The sequence below is a fragment of the Ursus americanus genome, chromosome 5 (genome assembly GCF_024610735.1).
Source record: "Ursus americanus isolate L20-20 chromosome 5, mUrsAme1.1.p, whole genome shotgun sequence".
NCBI lineage: Eukaryota > Metazoa > Chordata > Mammalia > Carnivora > Ursidae > Ursus > Ursus americanus.
In genome coordinates, this window is record NC_142131.1 from 56533459 (window position 1) to 56555330 (window position 21872).

Sequence of the window (21872 nt, forward strand, 5' to 3'; positions counted from 1 at the left end):
GCAGATCAGTTTTGCTCATTACATGGTAGACCCATATGTTTAGTTTGGGGCATGCAGAGTTTGAAATGTCTAGGAAACTTACCAGAGTAGATGACACCTGGCAGTTGAATATGTAAATCAGTTTCTTCGAATGTATGTTGGGGCTGGAGGTAAAAACCTGGGAATCATCAGAGGTGACAGCAACATCTGTGGAGATAAATGGAATCACATCAAAGCCTCGTTCTTCTTTTTTCATATTTACAAAATAGATATAGGTCCTACTTCCGAGTGTTATTCAGTCATTCATTGGATAAATCAGTTTAAAGCAAAAAACTGGAATCTGATTTTCCTGATTAGATTTGAACTTATTTAAATGCAATCACTTACTCATCTTTTTCCCATGTCTTCTGGGACTTTTAGAAAGTCACCACAGATGTCTGTGCACAAGATAATGAGCCTTATAATAGTCAGCTTTGGCTCCAAGACCATCTCAAGAGCCAAGTATCCCCCCCTTGTTGTTCCTAGACCAGTTCCCTGGTAGCCACACACCAGCCCTTTCTTGCTCCTCGAGTTCCTACAAATAAAATTTTCAAATTGGACTATACGTATTAAGTCATTTTATAGAGCATTTCTTAATTCCTGTAATGTGGCATGCCCTGAGCTGGAATACACAAATGACCGAAGTTGATGTGTTAAGTATGAAACGGTCAAAACTACAGAAATCACTTGGTCAGGGCTGTTGGGCCCCAAGAAGAAAATGCAGTGGGGTCCCAAGCGTGGGACAGTGGAGCTCCCTGGGGACATCAGGAAAACCACCCTGGAGATACCTGAGAGCCGATCTTGAGAGGGGGATAGGGAATCTCAGAGAAAGCAAAGAGGAGTTGAGTCCAGGCATGGGAACCCAAGGGACAGAGGTACCAAAGTGAAAAGATGAAGTATGAGCCTCCACATGGAGAAGTCATAGTACTAATTTGCCTAACTTGGTTTTTAGTTTTTGTTTTATAATTAGCAGGGCTCTGCAGTTTTTTTACTTGCTACTTCGCCATCTAGTTATTAGCCCCTCGTAATCAATAGCATTTTCAGCAATCACAAGCAAATTTTTAAAAATTACTTCTATACATACACTGTGCTATAATTGTTCTTCAAAAGGAGCCTCATGAACATTTACTATTCTGAATCCATAATCAGGTGAGTTATGACATAATCCTCTGGAAGGGTACGTTATCTGGTGATGCCAATCTGAAATTTGTGTTTCTCTGAAATGTTTCCACAATATACAGTTAGTACAAATAAGATGCATAGGTCATGTTTGCTCTGAACTTCTTTTTGGATCTTCTTTTAATTTGATATTAAACAAAGAAACAAAGCCATGTGCTATCAAGTACAGAAGACTGCAACCCTAGCCAAGATAGCACCAAGCCTGGATACCCCCAGACCCCTTTCCAACACTGAGGTTTAGGGACTTGTTTAAACACCACAACACACTCAAACTTTTTTTTTCTTTTTTCCACTAAGGATTTTATTTATTTATTTGTTTGTTTGTTTGTTTATTTGGGGGGCAGTCACGAGCTGGGGGAGGAACAGAGGGAGAGAAAGAATCCCAAGCAAACTCTATGCTGAGCGCGGAGCCCAACGTGGGGCTCAAGATCAGGACCCTGAGATCATAACCAGAGCCACCCAGGTGCCCCTCAAGATTTTTTTTCTGATTATACTGGTAATACACAATTAACGTAGAAAATGGATTTGTGCGTAAAAAGAAAAAAATCATCCGAAATCCCACTGGGTATTAACATGTTAGAATTTCCTTTCAGTATATGATGTCCCAAACATGCCACATAGTCTCACCCTCATTTTCTCTGTGTCCCTTAAGTCCCATTGGTATTAAAACTTAAGTTTCCCCAATCCATTTCCATCCCTGCATCTTTACCACCTGCACTTGACCAGCTCCAACTATGATCCTACCTCCAGGCCATAATACTCCCCAACACCAAGGCTATCCTTCACACAGGGTGAGAAGGATCTCCCCAAGATGCAAACAAGACCATGTTATTCCCCCACTTAAAAAGTGTCCATGACTGCCCACTGCCTATGGAAGAAAGCCCAAGCTCCTTGTCAGGGAATACAAAACCTGCCATGCCCCAGCTCCTGTTTCCTTCTCCAGATTCATGGCTTCTGCCACCCTCTATCTCTACTTGAATTAACTCCTGTGTGTTTGTATAGCAGGGTTTTGTTTCTCCTTGCCTTTGTTTATTTCCCAACAAGGAATGCCCTTTCTCCACCTGCGAACTGAGTAACTCTGATTTATCCTTCAAGATTCAGCTATGACTGCCTTCCTCCAGGGCCACTTCTCTGAATACCCAGACAGAGCTAACAGCCAGTCTTTGACACTGATGTCCCAAAGCAGTGAGCCTGTATCCGTCCCTCTGTCAGTCCATCACTGCCGCAAGATGGCTGTGTAACAAACCACCCAAACCTCAATGGTCTCCATGTCCATGTTTACTTTCATGTTTACAAGTCTGAGGGTCACAGGAGGAGGCTGCTCTATCTTATTCAGGGGCCAGAGTAGATAGGGAGTGGCACATTCTTCTCTTGGTGGGAGTCACACTTCCCACAGGGCCAAAGGAAAATATCTGATGCCTCTTAAGACCTAGGTTTGGAGGTCACACACTGTCGGGTCCTGGGCTAAAGCAAGTCCCATGACCAAGCGGACATCCACGTGGGAGGAAGTATCCTGGTCTCATGGAGGTGGGGAAGAAGGAGGAAACATCTGCTAAACAATGAGCTTATCTAACACAGTGCTCAGCTCAAAGTTGGTGACTATCTTTATGGTTGCTCAGCCCCAACACCTCAGTCACCCTTATCTCTCTGTTCAGTTTTTCTTTCTTCGTATGCAACTCATCAATAAATCCTCCTGGCTCTATCTTTCAAAGATACCCAGAATTCCATCTACATTTCTCGCCTGCTTGACCATTTACCTTTCTGGGCAAGGCCACCTTCACTTCCCCCCTGGGCAACTGCAACAGCCTCTTAATGGTCTTCATGCTCCTGCTTTTTCCCTTAAAATGTACGCCATCCCAGCAGCCAAAGTGATGTTCTCCAAACATTCATTAGATCACATAAATTGCTTCATGAAACCCTCCAATGACTCCCCACCTCATCAGAGTAAAAGTCACAGGCCTGACCAGTGCTGTTAGGCCTTTAGCCCTATGTTCCCTGCTGTTCCTCTGGCCTCATCTCTACCTGTTGTCCTGCTCACCCACTTTGCCCCAGGAACTGGCCTCAACTGGCTATGCCCCCCTCTTCTGCCTTTGCATTCTCCTCCCTCTTTGCACTGGTGACCCCCTGTCCAGAACACTTGCCTTGTATATCTACATAGCTCCCTCCTTCACCGACTTCAACTGTCTATCCAAAATCGCCTCCCCAGGATTCCCTGAGGAGGTGATTTTGCATAACCTTCACACTGTCTGAATAAAATAGCAATCTACAGCCCCCATGCCCCCCAGTAAAACATAAGCTCCTCGAGGGCAGGGCCTCTGCTTTGCTTATAGCTGTATCTCAACGATTTAGACCAGTGCCTGGCACAGAGTGGGTACTCAGTGAACAGTCATGGAGTGAATGACGAGCACTGCAGCCTAATACTGACACAAGCGGCTTGTGTGTTGTCTCTCCCATGGTGGGCAGCCACGGCCTCTCCTTGTTGCATCTCCAGAGCTGGGCCCAGCTTCTAGAACCGAGAAGGCTCAGTAAGCACATGTTGAACTGGGTGGAACATCTTTGCGAGGATGAATCACTGGAAAGCACTCAAGCTCACGAGCTAACAAGACTCATACTGTTTCTACTGCTTACCAGCTGGGTTTATTTGTAAGGAAATATTTTCCCAGGAATTACTGTGAGATCAGATGTACAGAAACTCAGGTCTCATTTGCACAAAAAGGTGAGCTCCTCCTCACACTTCACTGCAGGACCTTCACCGTCTCCCTATTCCTCTGGTCTGTCAGCTCCATTAGGCAGCAAGCACGCGCGCCTCGCTCTTCCATGTATCTCCAGGGCCCCAGCATAGTGGTCAGCATGTAGGAGGTCTCTATTCATTTTTGTGGAGTAAATGAATAAATGAAAGACTATGCGAGTCCTCCCACGAGCCAATCCACAGACCAAAGTGACTCAGGTGTGCTTGTGGATGAAAGCTTTGCAAGGATCCAGGAACAGGGAATGGTTAATTCAGCACCACTCCACAGCCATACTGTATGCTTCGGCTCCAGTAGGGAAACAGACCCAAAAACACGCTTGCCTCCGTGAACCATGGTCACCGTACTGCCCGCTTTGGACTTGACCTAGCGCGAGCAATGCCGCCTCATCCCACCGCGCTGTTTGACTGAGGAATGAACCAACTGGGTCCCCCAGCCACTGCAGGGGAGAAACTCTGCAAACCCTCAGCTTCCCACCAATTCCCAGAACTTCTCGCCATGTCAACAGTGATCCTGGATGGGGCAGGGAGACCCATTACAAAACAGGGGTGGATGACATCCTGCTGAGAGTCCTAACACCAGAAATCACGGGGGTGTCGCTAGATGAGCACCCTGATGAGAGGCTGAGGGCCTTGGGAGCAACAGGAATTAGTGAGGACTTCCACCCTGACTTCCTAATTGCCAACACACCTTCCAGTAACTTGGACTGTAGGCCAAACTCAGCTCCCTGACCTTCCCCGGATATGCACACGTGGGGTGATGCCTTACTCGGCTGCAGCACCTCTGCCTCTTACCCAGCAGGCCCTCATCTCTCTCTTTCTCTTTACCAGGAAGGACCCTGAACCCACCCCTCACCTTCAGGGTGGTGCTCACGGTTTTAGAGCACGTGCCAGGGAAGTTAGTATTCAGATTGAGTCCTTCCCAGGATGAGCATTACGGAATCTGGAGTCAGCCACAACCGGGTCCAAATCCCAGGTGCCAGTGAAGTCTCTGGGACTCAGTTTCCCTGTCTATCAAAGAGGACTGGTGACAGTATCTACTTCCTAGGTTTGTCATGAGAATTCAATGAGCTAAATAGGTAAAGCATTTGGCCTGAGGCCTGGTACCTAGTAAGCATTCAATAAATGATAACTAATAGTAATAACTGTAATTGTCACATGTTTTTATATTGTCTCCCATTGTAATGCACACAAAGACCAACCAATTATGCTTCAGCCAACCCCATGTGGGCACTGCAGGAAGGCAGGGGAATGGTGGGGCTGCTTCTGTGTAAATGAACCTCCAGGGTCCCTCTTCCTCTTTCAACTCACACATCCTGACTACTGTCCTGATTCATAGCTTGTGGCAACCATCCTACCGTGAAGCACTAACGGGATGGTGGATGGAGTGATGGGTGTATGCGGGGGGAGGGGGAGGGAGGAAAAGAAAGAGAGAAGGAGAGGGACAGGAGGGAGGGAGAGAGAGGGGGTGAGGAGGGAGGAGGCCGGGTGGCTGTGAGGTGTGAGGATGGAGCAAGGCTCACACAGGGAGACCTGCCTTCCAGTCTCAGTTCCCTGTGGCTCCAGTATAAAAAGCAGAAAGCTGAGAATAGGCTCTTCTGGGAGTTCACAGAGAGAGAATCAAGTAGCATCTTTAATTTGTATAATAAGGATGTACAGAGAGTTTACATGAATTCCTCTTTGGATACCTAAGCATGTTCATGTTTATTTAATTATGTGAAGTTATAGAAAACAGTGACTCATGTGCATAACCTATGCACAGGGCCATGTGATGGTTAAAGTAACTAATCCCCATCACGGTCCACACATCAGTGAATGTTCTCTCTCCTCCAGGCCTCTATATTAGCCAGTCACTCTTCCTGGAGTGACCATTCCCTGTTACCTCTGCTCCCCACACCTGCCTTGCCATTCCTAGCTTCACTCAGCCTCAGGCCTCAGTTTATACTCTGCCTTTTCTTCAAAGTCCTCCATATCTGCAGCAAGGTGCTTAGGTCACCATCTGGTCCATACCTGCTTACATGTCATTCCTCGAGGGCAAGGACTGTGTTTCATTGAGATCTGTATCCCTAGTACCTGGCACACAGTGGGTGCTCAAATATACTTGCTGAAATAGTGAATAAAATACTTGAATTACTCATCAGCCACTATTCTTCTTAGGCAAGCCTCTGAATCCATCAGAGGGGACTTGTTATAAAACCCACAAGCAGAGCTATCCATGACTTCTGGGACTTCACAATGTCATGGTGACGGGTTAGGGAGCCCCTTACAATGTCAGAACCTGACAAATAAGTAAACCACAAATCAGGTTGGAAACCAAAGTACCAACAGAGGTACTGTCAACCATGCCTGACTCAGAAAGGTGGTGCAGTCACCTGAGGATTCCCGCTCATCACCCACTGTGAATTATCAAGGACTCTGCTCCAGCGCTGTGCTCCGAGCTTCTGTCCCGCTGCCTGCACATGCCACCTGAGGACGGACACAGGGTGAAGCTGGGAGACTGAATCCAGTGAGGGGTGTGTCAGCTTTATTAGAAAAGGCACTTGAAGATCAACACCTCAAAGGAGACCGATTTTCCATGCTCGCTGCTAACCTACCAGGCACAGGTATCATAATACTGGCTAATACTTTGTCACACATCGTGTTAAGTGACTTATATAAATTACCTTATTCAACTTACATCTTGAAGTAATACTACAAAGTAAAGAGCATTAGCATCTCCATTATACCAAATAAACTACAGCACACAGAGAGACTGAGAATACACTCAAAATCACGCAGCCAGTATCCAGCAGAGGTGGGATCAGAACCCAGACACTCTGATGCGGGAGCACAAGCACTAACCCAATCTTCTCATGCAAAGACTGATCAGGCCTGTGCTGAAAAATTCTGAGATCACCAATGCCTCACATACAAACCATCTTTCCCAAAGCCTGAACCACTTGGCACACGAGACCCCACTGGGAAACGCAGGGAGTAAGTCTGGGATAGATAAAGGAAGGCCTCCTGAAAAGGCAAACAATAAATTCAAGGAGACAGTGGGTGACCAGTGGCAGAGTGAGAGAGTGGGGCCTTTGAGCAGCTCACAGAAGCAGGAACCAGCTCCACTCCACCCCACCCTCAGGGCACAACCCTGGATTTGAGGATCCAGGGGCTGTCTAAATGCCCCTGGGACAGTCAAGGCTAAGAAATGCTGGCTATGTGACTCACGTACAAAACTTAAACTACCTTCCTTAGACCTGTATTCCTAAATGGAGATTAAATGTTGAAGAATATTGGTCTTTTATGATCCTTTGGAGCATGGGCTTATTGATACGGTGAAGGTTAATGAAACAATTAAGTGCACGCATGAAAGCTAAAACATGGATTAAAGCTCTTCAGTTTCCATCTGCAATAATGAGCATCAGGCTCAGGTTCTTACCCCGCACTTCATATCCATTAACAATTCCAGCTACAATTAAGAAGGATTCAGCCATGTGTGTTAAATCTTAACGTTCAGTTTTCTCATCTATCAGCTGAGTGGGGGTGTGCAGAAGGGAGTGCTAGGGGCAAGAGGAGGCTTTGAAGTCCTGCTCGGGGAAAAGGTACTGAGTGTGACCTGTGTGCCTGGAACCATGCCAAGCGCTTGAGCGCACCTCACTGAATCCTCCATGTAAGTGTCGCAACCCTTCCTTATGTTACCCTCGTCCCCAGGTCACTCCTCAGAACCTGTACTCGATTCTCCACAAGGCTCCTTCTATCCCCCACTCTGTCCTCAGACCCCACATAACCTTCAGCTCCAGACAGCCCCCACTTCACCCTGTGGAAGTAAGAGCTCCTCCAGAGCAAACCCCCCAGGTCACTGCCCCCCCCCAGAGATGCACCACCATCTCACTCTTAGAAAAAATGGGCTCCCTAAGGACACACTTCCCCTGAAGCCCTTGCAAGCTTTTGCTCCCACAGTCCGCAGACCCCTGGGCCTGGAAAGGGGGGTGGGCGTATCTCTCTCCTGCTCCTTACCACTTCCAGACCTTCTCTCCTTCTCTCTGCCCTACGAACATTCACCTCTGACTCCTACTTCATCAGATGAGATGACCCAGTATCCTTCATCAGTGCCGCCCACAACAGTGGATCACTCTGTCATTTCTCCATGCTTTTAGATCCTGGACTTCGATTCCTGGCACTTTCACATACACACAGACGATCCTTTTTACACTCTGGCTCAGTTTCATGAACTCACCTCCTCTAGCCATCTTACTACCATGCGCTCACCTGAGTCCACACCTGTCGTGACCAATAAATTCAAACTCTCCAGAGTCTCAGCATCACACCAACACTCTCTGACTACTCGCTCAAACTTCCCCATCTGCCTCTCATATCCCAACTCCATCACTCTTTTGCCTCCCTCATTCTAGCCATCTTCTTTTTTTTTTTTCTCACTTTATTTTTATGGCAGTTTTAGGTTCCCAGCAATATTGAGCAGACAGTATAGAGAGGTACCATATATCCCCACCCTCCCACATGAGTAGCGTCCCCCATTACCAACATCCCCCACTGGGGACACTGGTTACAAATGATGGAACTACACTGACACATTATTATCACCCACAGTCTCTATCTTATATTAGGGGTCACTCTTGCTGTTGTATGTCCTAAGAGTTTGGACCAATGCACAGTGTCATGTATCTACCACTACAGTATCATACAAAGAACGCAGACTTCCCTAAAAGTCCTCTGTGCTGTATCTATTCGTCCCTCCCCACCATCCCACCCCCAACCCCTGACAACCCGTGATCTTCTTACTGTCTCTTTTGCCTTTTCTAGGATGTCATCTAGTTGGACTCAAACAGAGTGTACCTTTTTCAGATGGACTTTTTTCACTCAGCAACATGCAATCAAAGTTCCTCCAAGTCTTTTCATGGCTTTTAAGTGCTCAGTAACATTCCATTGTCTGGATGTATCACCCTTTATTTACCCACTCACCCACTGAAGGGCAGCATGGATACTTCTACTTTTTGGCAATTATGAATAAAGCCTCTATAAACATCCATGTCCGGCTTTTTGTGTGGACATAGTTCTCAACGCCCTTGGGTAAATACCAAGGAGCACAAGTGGTGGATCATATGGGAAGATTATGTTTAGTTTTATAAGACACTGGCAACTTCATATTTAAAGCGGGTCTTTTGTTTTCCTAACCTTTCCGCTTTCCTTCTCCCCTAAAAGCCCTCTCTTCATACCAGTCTCAGTTCCATGGACTATCATTACAATCGCTCTCACACACATGCCTCCATTCCTCCGCCCTCCTCCCGATCTGCCTGTTTCTTTGGCAAAAAGACAATCCTTGTAAACTCTAATTCTCTACCTACTCCATGCAGGACCCAGCGAGGTGAATGTGGTTAGAAAATCAACCACATTAGCTGCGTATTTTGTATTTCTGACCATGAACCTCAAATGGACTCTCGTTGTCCTCCAGCAATTATATTCTATCTCCTGAATCCATTCACTCTGAAATTTTCCTAAAAGCTATTTCAGACCTCCTCTCCTCAAACATCCATCGCTTCCCCCCCGCCCCACCATTTTTACTCTCAGCTGATAATTTTTCCTTCCTATTTCACTGGGGGAAAAAAAAGGTAAAACGACAGGAAGAAAATGTCTACAAATTCTCACCACCAATGTGTCTACCAACTAGCATACTTATCCACACACTTGACCTTCCCTCCTACTATATATAAACCATATGTGATTCTATCTAAACCTATTTCTTCATTTATATATGAATAGCTCATCCTCTGTCATATACACTATTGAACTATGGGATTAATATAATGATCTACTGATATCAAATACAATGATTCCTATAAATTATCTACTGAAAAATTCCCAACAATATACAAATATTATGGTTTGTCCCATTAGGAGAAGGAAGGGAGAGAGGGACGAGGGAAGGGAGGGAAGCAAGAGGGGGCAAAAAGAAAGCTTCTCTTGACCCTACTTCTCAAATCAGCTACTTTGCTATTACTCTACCCCCCTCTGCAATAAAACTCCTCAAAAGAGCTGTCTATATTACTGTCCCAAATTCTCTCTCTTCCCACTCTTTAATCCTCACCAGTCACACCCTCTACTCTCCCAAAAGTGCTCCCATCAAGGTGACCAGTGATCTCCAAGTTGTTAAATCCAATGGTCAATTTTCAATCCTCCTCTTACTTGGGAATAATATTACCAGCTTTATAGGGTGTAACCACTTAATGAAATACTAAAATGTTTAGAACACTTTTATTATAAACTGCTATTATAATCATTTCTTAAACAAAGTCTGCCTAAATAGCAAAGGCAGAAAGTCTCCCAGCATGCACACAAACGGTGATTGATCTCCAACTGTATTTCAGTTGGAGCTTTCAGTGAACATTCCTGCCCAATAACTGTGTGCCTGAAGGGAGGAGAAGGGGGAGTAGATTTGAGGCCCACATCCTTTTTAATCTAATTTCTAAGGTCTCCGTTGAGGAATGAGTGTTAATTATCCTATACTGTGTGGACGTCTCCACAACATTAGTCTGAGAAATTCATTTAACTTTTGACTGATCAGGATAATGAGCTTCTCTCTCTCCTTTCTCATTTAAGTTTGTCAATAGCTTTGAAAAATTTCTAGAGTTGGGATTTGTAACCAAAGTCAAGCAAAGGAACCATCTGTGTTGTTGTGCAGTAGAAATTATGGTGTTGGCAAAACAATAGCTTCAGCACTGAAAATTCAAGGTACAAACATAACATGTTAGATGGTTTGGGCTTGTATTTTGTGTACTATGTGTTACATACTGAGATTCATCTCGAGAAGTGAGCTTGTGAAACTTATGGACCAAAAGAAAGGGAAGAAATTCTGGACCAGTTGAAAATCAAAAAACCTCTATTAATACCGTGTTGAGGAGAGTGCAAGAAATAAATGATGGATGAATACTGTAAACACCGTTCAGGACCTTAACCAAGTAAAAACCTCTGAGCCGGTAATGTGCGGTTGAAAGCCAGCAAAACTGTGGTGTCAACATTTTGTTCCATAAGGTAATACTTTATAAATCTTTAAACCAATGAAAAAGCATATAAATGACTATTTTACTATTCATATTAATAAATGGACCTAAGCTGACTGTTCATTCAAGAGTAAACAATCCGTATTTACAGACAACATGGTTGTCTATGTACAAAATTACAGAGAATCTACAAAGCACCAGTAAGTAAGTTTAGCCAGGCCATAAGATACAAGGACAACACAGAAAACTCAATCATATGAACAACTGGAAACTAAACATTTAAAAAAATATTTCCAATAGCTAAAAAAAAAATACTTAGATAAAAGTCTTACAAAACAAATGCAGAATCTATATGTCAAAAGCTATGAAAAGCACTAAGGAAAGAAGGGAAGGAAGGCCTAAGTAATGGAGAAACAGAACATGTTCATAGTTCAAAGGACTCCATATAGTTAAGATGTCCGTTTTCCCCAAACTGATCTACAGACTTAACACAATTCCAGGAAAACTCCCAGCAGAATTTCTCATAGATATGAACAAGCTTATTCAAACATGTATATGAAAAGCAAAGGAAGGAGAAAAAGTTAAACAATTTGAAAAAGAATGACAAACCCGAAGGACTCAACATACCTCATTTTCAGATAATATAAAGCCAAAAAAGAGAAATACTAAATACTAGTGAAATAATAGATATAAAGTCAAGGAAAGAGAATAGAGAGCACAGAAATGAACCCACGCAAATATGATCAACGATTTTTGACAGCTGTGCAAAAACAACTCAACGGAGAAAGAATATTTCAACAGATGAAGCTGGAACAGACGAATACCTATGCAAAGTAAAAGGAATTTGACCTAAACCTTACACCTTATATAAAAGTTAACACAAAATGGTTCATAGACCTAAATATAAAACCTAAACTATAAAGGTTCTAGAGCAAGACAGAGGAGAACACATTTATGACCTTGTATTAAGAAAAGGTTGCTTAGTTGGAGCGCCTGGGTGGCTCAGTTAGTTAAGTGTCTGCCTCGGCTCAGGTCATGATCTCAGGGTTCTGAGATCGAGCCCCGCATCAGACTCCCTGCTCTGCTTCACCCTCTTCCTCTGCCCATCCCCCCAACTTGTGCTGTCTCTCTCTCAAATAAATAAAAAAAATCTTTAAAAAGCTGTAATACCAGAAGAATAATCATAAGAGGAAAAAAATGATAAATTTAAAACTTCTGCTCTTTGAAAGATGGTAGTAAGAAAATGAAACTAGAAGTCACAGACTGTGAGAAAATATTTTTAAACCCTCTTATAAAACAATTGTATCCAGAAAATATATAAGAATTCTCAAAACTCAATAATAAGAAAATAAACTCAATTTAAAAAATGGACAAAAGATTTGAGCAGACACTTCACTAAAAAGATACAAAGATGGCAAATAAGCACATAAAAAAATGCTCAACATCATTAGCCATTAGGGGATGCAAATTAAAACTACAATGAGATACCACTACACAGAAAATAAATTGCCCATACCAAGTTCTGGTAAGAACAAGGTTGGGCTGGAACTCTCATAATTCATTGGTGGTAATGTGAAATAGTATCCATTCCAAAAACTGAGTAACTTAACGGAGTTACCACTTACTATATAGCCAACAATCCCACTCCTAGATATTTACCTTAAAGAACTGAAAACTTGTCTTCACACAAGAATGTGTACATGAATGTTTATAGAAGCATTATTCATAACTGCCAAAAACTAGGAGCACCCAGATGTCCTTCCCTGAGTGAATGTATAAACAAACTGACATGTACAGGCAGTGAATGTGGAATAAAAAGAAATGAATTACTGATACATGCAGCAACATGGATGAAACTCACAAAGGAATCATACTGAGTAAAAGAAGCCAGTCTCAAACATTACATAATTTACGATTCCCTTAATATGACATTCTGGAAAACACAAAACTCTAGGGCCTCTTCGCTCCTGATCAGCACAGCTATAGCTTGTGGTCCCAAAGAGCACTGTAACACAATGCAGCTTCCAAAAGCTGAATCTCGACAAACTGACCGGGATGCTTACTCTCTGTCCATTCACCAGTGTCCACAAGCCAATAATGGCTCCCCTTGTCACTTTCTTTAAGGACAGACTTGAGTATGCCTTAATAGAAAGTAGAGAATTGTTGCATATATCAGTTCACAGATACAGATGGCAAGGTCCACATTGATATAAACCACAGTGGTGGTTTAATGGAAGTCGGCAGCACTGACAAGACTGGAGACAACCTCCATCTCACTATAACACCAAGAATCGCATTACTGTTCATGACATAACTCCTGAAGAGACCAAATACGAGTTGTACAAAATGAGAAAGATCTATTCAGGCACACAAGAAATCTACTATCTGGTGATGCCTGATGCTGACACCGTCCACAACCCTGATCTCATCAAGCAGAACAAATTCAATCAGATTCATTTGAGAACTGGCAAGATTACAGACTTAATCAAGCTCAACAATGGTAACTTGTGTATGGGGCCTGGAGGTGCTAACCAGGACAGCACTGGTGTGATCACCAGAGATAAAGAAAAGTGAGTTCAGATTCAGAGTATATTTTTGATACATGAATTAGATCTGGAAAGAGACAGAAGAAATCAAGGGTTTCTCCTGTATTTTATATTTTCTTTCCCAAAAGCCAGTCTTGCTCTCACTCCAGTAATTAAAAACCACAAAGGGCGAGAGGTCAAGAGTTTGAAATCAATCATCAAAATAAAGTGGTAACAATAATAAAAACTGCCTAACCACAGACATGTTGAATCACTATGTCGTACACTTGAAGCTAATGTAAACGTTGTGTGTCAACTATAAAAAGCTTTAAATTGCCATTTATAGGCCTTAATATAAATTTTTATTTATTTAGGTGTTTACTTATTTTGTTACTTGTGTTAATTATTGTTAACTATACTAAGCATTTTACATTGTCTTGGTACTGATTCTCCCAACAATTATAGGATGTGCACATTATTACAAATTAAAAACTGAGATACAGAAGAGGTGAATGGTTTGTTCCATTTTCCACAACTAAAAGTAGTAAAATAGGCCCTCCTGATTTTATTTTTCTTTTCAATTTTTATTTAAATTCAATTTAATTCCAAGGTAACGTATGGTTTTTGGTGCTATTGTGAATGGGATGGATTCCCTAATTTCTCTTTCTTCAGTCTCATTATTCGTGTATAGAAATGCAACTGATTTCTGAGCATTGATTTTGTATCCCGCTACATTACTGAATTGCTCTGTAACTTCTAATAGTTTCGGAGTGGATTCTTTTGGGTTTTCCATATAGAGTATCATGTCTTCTGCGAAGAGAGACAGTTTGACTTCTTCTTTGCCGATTTGGATACCTTTGATCCCTTTTCGTTGTCTAATTGCTGTTGCAAAGACTTCTAGTACTATATTGAATAATAATGGCGAGAGTGGGCATCCTTGTCGTGTTCCTGATCTTAAGGGAAAGGCTTCCAGCTTTTCCCCATTGAGAATGATATTTGATGTAGGCTTTTCATAGATGGTTTTTATGAGATTGAGGAATGTACCCTCTATCCCTACACTCTGAAGGGTTTTAATCAGGAAAGGATGCTGTATTTTGTCAAATGCTTTTTCTGCATCTATTGAGAGAATCATATGATTTTTGGCTTTTTCTTTTTGGATAAAATCTAAGACACTGATCGATTTGCGAATGTTGAACCACCCTTGCATCCCAAGGATGAATCCCACTTGGTCATGATGGATAATCCTTTTAATGTACTGTTGGATTCTATTAGCCAGGATCTTGTTGAGAATTTTGGCGTCCATATTCATCAGGGAAATCGGTCTGTAATTCTCCTTTTTGATGGGGTCTTTGCCTGGTTTGGGGATCAAGGTAATATTGGCCTCATAGAATGAGTTTGGTAGCTTTCCTTCTGTTTCTATTTTTTGAAATAGCTTTAGGAGAATAGGTATTATTTCTTCTTTGAATGTTTGGTAGAATTCCCCAGGAAAACCATCCGGGCCTGGAGGGTTTTTTTTTTTGGAAGGTTGTTTATCACTGTTTTAATCTCTTCATAATTAATTGGCCTGTTTAAAAAATCAATTTCTTCCTGTTTCAGTCTTGGTAGTTTATAGGTTTCCAGGAAGGCCTCCATCTCTTCCAGATTGCTTAATTTATTGGCATAAAGCTGTTGATAAAAGTTTCTAATAATCCTTCCAATTTCATTGGTGTTGGTTGTGACCTCTCCTTTTTCATTCATAATTTTATTAATTTGGGACCTTTCTCTATTCTTTTGGATAAGTCTCACCAGTGGTCTGTCAATTTTATTAATTCTCTCAAAGAACCAGCTTCTAGTTCTGTTGATCTGCTCTACTGTACTCCTGGTTTCTAATTGATTGATTTCTGCTCTAATCTTGGTCAACTGCTTCCTCGTGCATGGATTAGGCCTGTCCCTCTGTTGCTGTTCCAGCTTCTTGAGGTGAGAATATAAAAACTGCATTTTTAGATTTTTCTATTCTTTTGAGTGAGGCTTGGATGGCTATGTATTTCCCCCTTAGGACTGCCTTTGCAGTATCCCATAGGTTTTGGACCGTTGTGTTTTCATTCTCGCTGGTCTCCATAAATTGTTTAAATTGATTTCTGATTTCCTGGTTTATCGAATCATCCCTGAGCAGGATGGTTCTTAGTCTCCAAGTGTTTGAGTTTCTTCCAAATTTTTCCTTGTGGTTGAGTTCCAATTTCAAAGCGTTGTGGCCTGAGAATATGCAGGGAATAATTTCAGTCTTTTGGTATCGGTTGAGACCTGTTTTGTGTCCCAGAACATGGTCTATTCTTGAGAATGTTCCATGGGCATTAGAATAGAATGAGTATTCTTTGGTTCCGGGGTGTAGTGTTCTATATATATCTATGAGGTCCAACTCGTCGAGTATGGCATTCAAAGCTCTTCTTTCTTTGTTGATTTCTTGCTTAGGTGATCTGTCTATTGCTGATAGTGGAGTGTTGCGGCCCTCTACTATTAACATATTTTTATCTATATGTCTCTTTATTGTAGTTAAGAGTTGGCTTGTGTATCTTGCTGCTCCCCTGTTGGGGGCATATATATTTATAATTGTCATATCCACTTGTTGGATACATCCTTTAAGAATAATATAGTGCCCTTCTATGTCTCTAACTATAGTCTTTAGTTTAAAATCCAATCTGTCTAAGAATTGCTACCCCAGCTTTCTTTTGAGGTCCTTGGCGTGAAAGATGGTATTCCATCCCTTTACTTTCAGTCTGAATGTATCTTTAGGTTCAAAATGAGTCTCTTGTAGACAGCAAATGGATGGGTCATGTCTTTTTATCCAATCTGCAACCCTGTGGCATTTATGGGAGCATTTAGGTCATTTACATTGAGACTGATTATTGAGAGATATGATTTTAATGATGCCATGTTGCCAGTAAAGTCTTTGTTTCTATAGATTGTGACTTTCTGTTCTGTTTCACTCTTGGGGCCTTTTTACTTTTATAGAACCCCCCTTAATATCTCCTGTAGGGCTGGTTTAAAGGATCTATATTCTAGAAACTATAAATCACTCTTGAAAGACATTGAAGAAGACACAAAAAGATGGAAAAATATTCCATGCTCAAGGATCGGAAGAATTAACATAGTTAAAATGTCCATGCTACCCAGAGCAATCTACACTTTCAATGCTATCCCGATCAAAATACCGAGGACATTTTTCAAAGAACTGGAAGAAATAGTCCTTAAATTTATATGGAACCAGAAAAGGCCCCGAATCGCCAAGGAACTGCTGAAAAGGAAAAACAAAGCTGGGGGCATCACAATGCCGGATTTCGAGCTGTACTACAAAGCTGTGATCACAAAGACAGCATGGTACTGGCACAAAAACAGACACATAGACCAATGGAACAGAACAAAGAACCCAGAAATGGACCCTCGGCTCTTTGAGCAACTAATCTTTGATAAAGCAGGAAAAAACATCCGGTGGAAAAAAGACAGTCTCTTCAATAAATGGTGCTGGGAAAATTGGACAGCTACATGCAAAAGAATGAAACTTGACCACTCTCTCACACCATACACAAAGATAAACTCCAAATGGATGAAAGACCTCGATGTGAGACAGGAATCCATCAAAATCCTAGAGGAGAACATAGGCAGCAACCTCTATGACATAGGCCAAAGCAATCTTTTTCATGACACATCTCCAAAGTCAAGAGAAACAAAAGATAAAATGAACTTGTGGGACTGCATCAAGATAAAAAGCTTCTGCACAGCCAAGGAAACAGTCAAAAAAACTAAGAGGCAGCCCACAGAATGGGAGAATATATTTACAAATGATATTACAGATAAAAGACTGGTATCCAAGATCTACAAAGAACTTCTCAAACTCAGTACACGAGAAACAAATAAAAAAATCATAAAATGGGCAGAAGATATGAACAGACACCTTTCCAATGAAGACATACAAATGGCTAACAGACACATGAAAAAATGTTGAAAATCATTAGCCATCAGGGAAATTCAAATCAAAACCACACTAAGATACCACCTTACGCCAGTTAGAATGGCAAAAATTGACAAGGCAGGAAACAGCAACTGCTGGAGAGGATGTGGAGAAAGGGGATCCCTCCTACATTGTTGGTGGGAATGCAAGTTGGTACAGCCACTCTGGAAAACAGTGTGGAGGTCCCTTAAAAAGTTAAAAATTGAGCTACCCTATGACCCAGCCATTGCACTACTGGGTATTTACCCCAAAGATACAGACGTAGTGAAGAGAAGGGCCATATGCACCCCAATGTTCATAGCAGCATTGTCGACAACAGCTAAATCGTGGAAGGAACCGAGATGCCCTTCAACAGATGACTGGATTAAGAAGATGTGGTCCATATATACAATGGAATATTACTCAGCTATCAGAAAGAACGAGTTCTCAACATTTGCTGCAACATGGACAGCACTGGAGGAGATAATGCTAACTGAAATAAGTCAAGCAGAGAAAGACAATTATCATATGATTTCTCTCATCTATGGGACATAAGAATTAGGAAGATCGGTAGGGGAAGAAAGGGATAAAGAAAGGGGGGTAATGAGAAGGGGGAATGAAGCATGAGAGACTATGGACTATGAGAAACTAACTGAGGGCTTCAGAGGGGAGAGGGTGGGGGAATGGGATAGACTGGTGATGGGTAGTAAGGAGGGCACGTATTGCATGGTGCACTGGGTGTTATACGCAATCATCGAACTTTACATCAGAAACCAGGGATGTACTGTATGGTGACTAACATAATATAATAAAAAAACATTAAAAAAATAATAATAAATAAATTCAATTTAGTTAACTAATAGAGTATTATTAGCTTCAGAGGTAGAATTTAGCGATCCATCAGTTGCATATAACACCCGCTGCTTGTTTTATCATGTGCCCTCCTTAATGCCCATCACCCAGTTACCCCATCTTCCCCTCTACCCACCCTCCAGCCATCCTGTTTGTTTCCTGTAGTTAAGAGTTTCTTATAGTTTGCCTCCCTGTTTTTATCTTGTTTTATTTTTCCTTCCCTTCCCCTAGGTTCATCTGTTTCTTAAATTCCACATATAAGTGAAATCATATGGTATTTGTCTTTGTCTGACTTATTTCACTTAGAATAATACCCTGTATGTCCTCCTGACTTGAAAACCTGTATACTCATTTACTATACTAGAGAATCTGTTGGGTGTTCAAACCATATACCAGCCCACCCTTTATTTCCCCAAGTTAGTTGAGAGTCAGCCCCAATTAAGCCTCTAGTTTTCACAGTGTGCTAAGGAGAAGGGAATATCCTGCTCACCAAGAGGCAACACAGTGAGAGGAAAGACAGCAGCATTCGGGTCAGATCTACCTGTTTTGAATCTTGGCTCAACCACTTAGTAGCTATGTTATCTTAGACAAGTAAACTGCTCTGATGGACTCAACATTCACGGAACATCTATCATGTTCCAAAACATGTTCTAGACTCTATTTGTGAATAAAATGGCAACATTTCCCACCCTCAAGAAGCTTACATTCCAGGAGAGGACATGGACAATAAATAGATAAAATATATAGTAAGTCATGTCATATGGTCATAAAGAGTACTATGAAGGAAAAAGAAGTAGGATAGGATGATGGCAAACAGAGAAAGGCTATAATTTTTTTTTAAAAGACAGTCAAGGAAGGCTTCTGAGGAAGTGACATGTGAGCAAAGACTTGAATGAGTTGTGGAAGTCATTCATGTAGAGCCTGGAGAAAGAGCATTCCAAGCAAAGAAAATAGCCAGTACAAAGGTCCAGTCCATGCCTAATGTCCTAGGAGAACAGCAAGGAAGTCAGAATGGCTGGAATAGACTGAGGGAAGGAGGGAACCATAGGAAATAAAATCAGGAGGAGAATGGAGGGGCTAGAAATGTATGTCCTCATAGGACAACGTAACAACTCCACTTTTACTTTGAGTGAATGGGACACTGTTGGTGGGTTTGAACATGGCAGTGCCATGATCTGACTACTTTTTCTAAGTATCCCTCCAACTGATAATATGGAAAATACATTATAGCAGACCAGGACAGATTTTTTCTTGTCCTGAGCAAGTGAAAGGGTGGAGGAAACTAAATAAGCTGGAAAAGACTAGATCCAGAGTTAGTTTTGTTAAGTTTGAAGTGACAGTTTGGCATCCAAGTGGAAATAACAACTTGGCAAGTGGATATATGAGTCAAGTTCAGGAGAAGGGTGTGCTAAACATAACTTTTGGAGTCATCAGCATATGGATGGTATCTAATGCTCTTATATAAGATCACTAAGGCAATGAGTATAAATAGATAAAAAGGAGAATTCAAAGGACGGGGCACATCTTTGGGGCGTTCCAAAATTAAGACACCAAGAAGATGAGAATAAATCCAGAAAGAATATAAAAAGTAGTCATTCAGGAAGAAAAACACACAAAAGAGCATATGAGGCTGGAAGCCAAGTGAAGAATGTGTACCAGAGAGAAGGAAATAATCATCTATGTCAAAGCTCTTGACAAGTCATGTAGCATGAGGATTCAGAACCAACCATTGGATTTGGCAACATAAAAGTCACTTGTGACCTTGGTAAGAACAATCTCAGTGGAGAAAGTAGATGTGGGTGTGAAAGTCTTATTGAATGGAATAAGAAAGAATGCCTGGAGGGCAACTGGAAACAATGAGTGTAGACACCGCAATTGAGGAGTTTTGCTATAAAATGGAACAGAAAATTGTAATTGTAATTGGAGAGGAAAGTGGGCTCAAGAGAAATTCCTTTTTAAGACGAGAGCATAGCAGCATGTCTGTATACTGAGCATGTTTGTATACTGTAGGGAAAGGGAGAAATTGACAATGCAGGAGAAAGAAAGGAAGGTTGCAAGAGCCCTGTCCTTGAGTAGGCATAAGGGGCTGATATCTAGCACCAAAGTAGAGACGGCCTTAGACAGGAGCAAGAGCACTTCATTCACAGCAAGAAGAGGAAGTAGTCCATGAGTGCAGGCGCATGCAGATAGAAAATATGAGCATGTCCGCATGTGGTGCTTCTCTTCTGATGACTCCTATTTTCCAAGCAAAATGGGAGACAAGGTCCTCATTTGAGAGTTAGGAGGAAGGGAAAGTGTCAGAGGCTGAAGAGAGGAAAAGGTATGCAATACTTGTTGGGAGAGAGGGAGAGTAAACTGCCCAGAGGCACTGAGGACTACCGGAGGTTAGAGGTAGTTAATAGCATGTCTGGGCAGCGCGTTTGTGTTGTGCGGCCACATTTACTATGCAGAGGCAGGAACAGGGCAGCAGATTAAACTCAACTAAGGTCAGGCTTTTGTCCAGTAAGAAGGATGAAATAAGAGGAGGACAAGAGAGTTGATGATATGTACAGGGATGATTATAACTGTTGCCTATGAAGTATAAGCACTGCAAGGAGGGTGACGGGCCCCTAAAAGGAATGAAACCCAGTGAAAGCGAGGTAAAATCAAAGTCTTGTGGCTCTGGTAGAATCAAAGGATCGCTGGAATTGAAGTCCCAGAGGCAGGGAGCTCAACATGTAAAAGGCGGTGGTCAGAGTGGGGAGAGGTGAAGGTGGGGTCATGAAGGAGCTGTGGTTAGGAGGAATAAGTAAGAGAATGAATGGCTGAGTTAAGAATTGAGGAGAAGGTCACTGGGAAAGACGCTGTCAAGGAAATGAGAGGGCGGAGTAATGGGAGGGTCGTCTTCCTGGATCTTGAAACCACCACCAATAGCAACAGCGATGTTGGGAGAGTGGCTGTGAGATAGGGGCTAAAATCTTCAGGGAAGTTAAGAGTGATCCAGAGATGAGTAAGTTACAAAGAGAAGGAAAAGTCGATTAGGCCTGTTTGTTTCTCTCTCTGGGTCTCAGTTTCCTCATTCTTAAGTTGGAAATGCTGGCAATCCTTCCATCATGGGATTTTTATAAGGATTAAGTGAGATGTTGCAGGCAGAACATCTGTCACCCATTGGGACTGACAGACTTTAATGTGTGGAAAATTAAATTATTTTTAAAAGGGTCCCTGTGAACTCCTGCGTGTGCGTCTCATCTACTTCCAACTAAAGTTGGGAAAGTGTGACCTGGGAGGCTTATTGAGCTCAGGGTTGACCCAATAAATCACAATCATCATAATTCCCCAGAGACATTCACCTGTGGTCCTCTCTGGTAAGCCTGGGCCTGGCCATGACCATGCCCCACCATCTGCAGCTGTCCTTACCCACGTCATCTCTGTCTTCCCGGCAGGCCCGGGTTCTGACTCTTCCAGCCATCTGCAGACACCAGGTTTGTTGCCTCCCAGCCTCAGTGTCTAATGCAGAAGGTAAAAGCAAACTACATGCTTTGGCTGCTCTGTCTGGTGGGTTCCCCCTTTCTATGGCCAGGCTTGCTGAAAGAGCCCAGGGAAGCTAAAATCTT

The 21872-nt window shown here is 42.3% G+C and overlaps 1 protein-coding gene and 1 long non-coding RNA gene across 2 annotated transcripts in view; one reads left to right on the plus strand and one right to left on the minus strand.

Moving 5' to 3' along the window:
- Positions 1-21872, minus strand: part of LOC148110119 (uncharacterized) — a 384230-nt gene that overhangs the window by 258481 nt on the left and 103877 nt on the right. Inside the window, exon 5 of the long non-coding RNA XR_015724562.1 lies at positions 83-186. This is a non-coding gene — a long non-coding RNA (uncharacterized LOC148110119). The remainder of the gene's footprint in view (positions 1-82; positions 187-21872) is intronic.
- Positions 1-21872, plus strand: part of TRPC7 (transient receptor potential cation channel subfamily C member 7) — a 137615-nt gene that overhangs the window by 19040 nt on the left and 96703 nt on the right. The gene's annotated exons all lie outside the window — the stretch shown is intronic.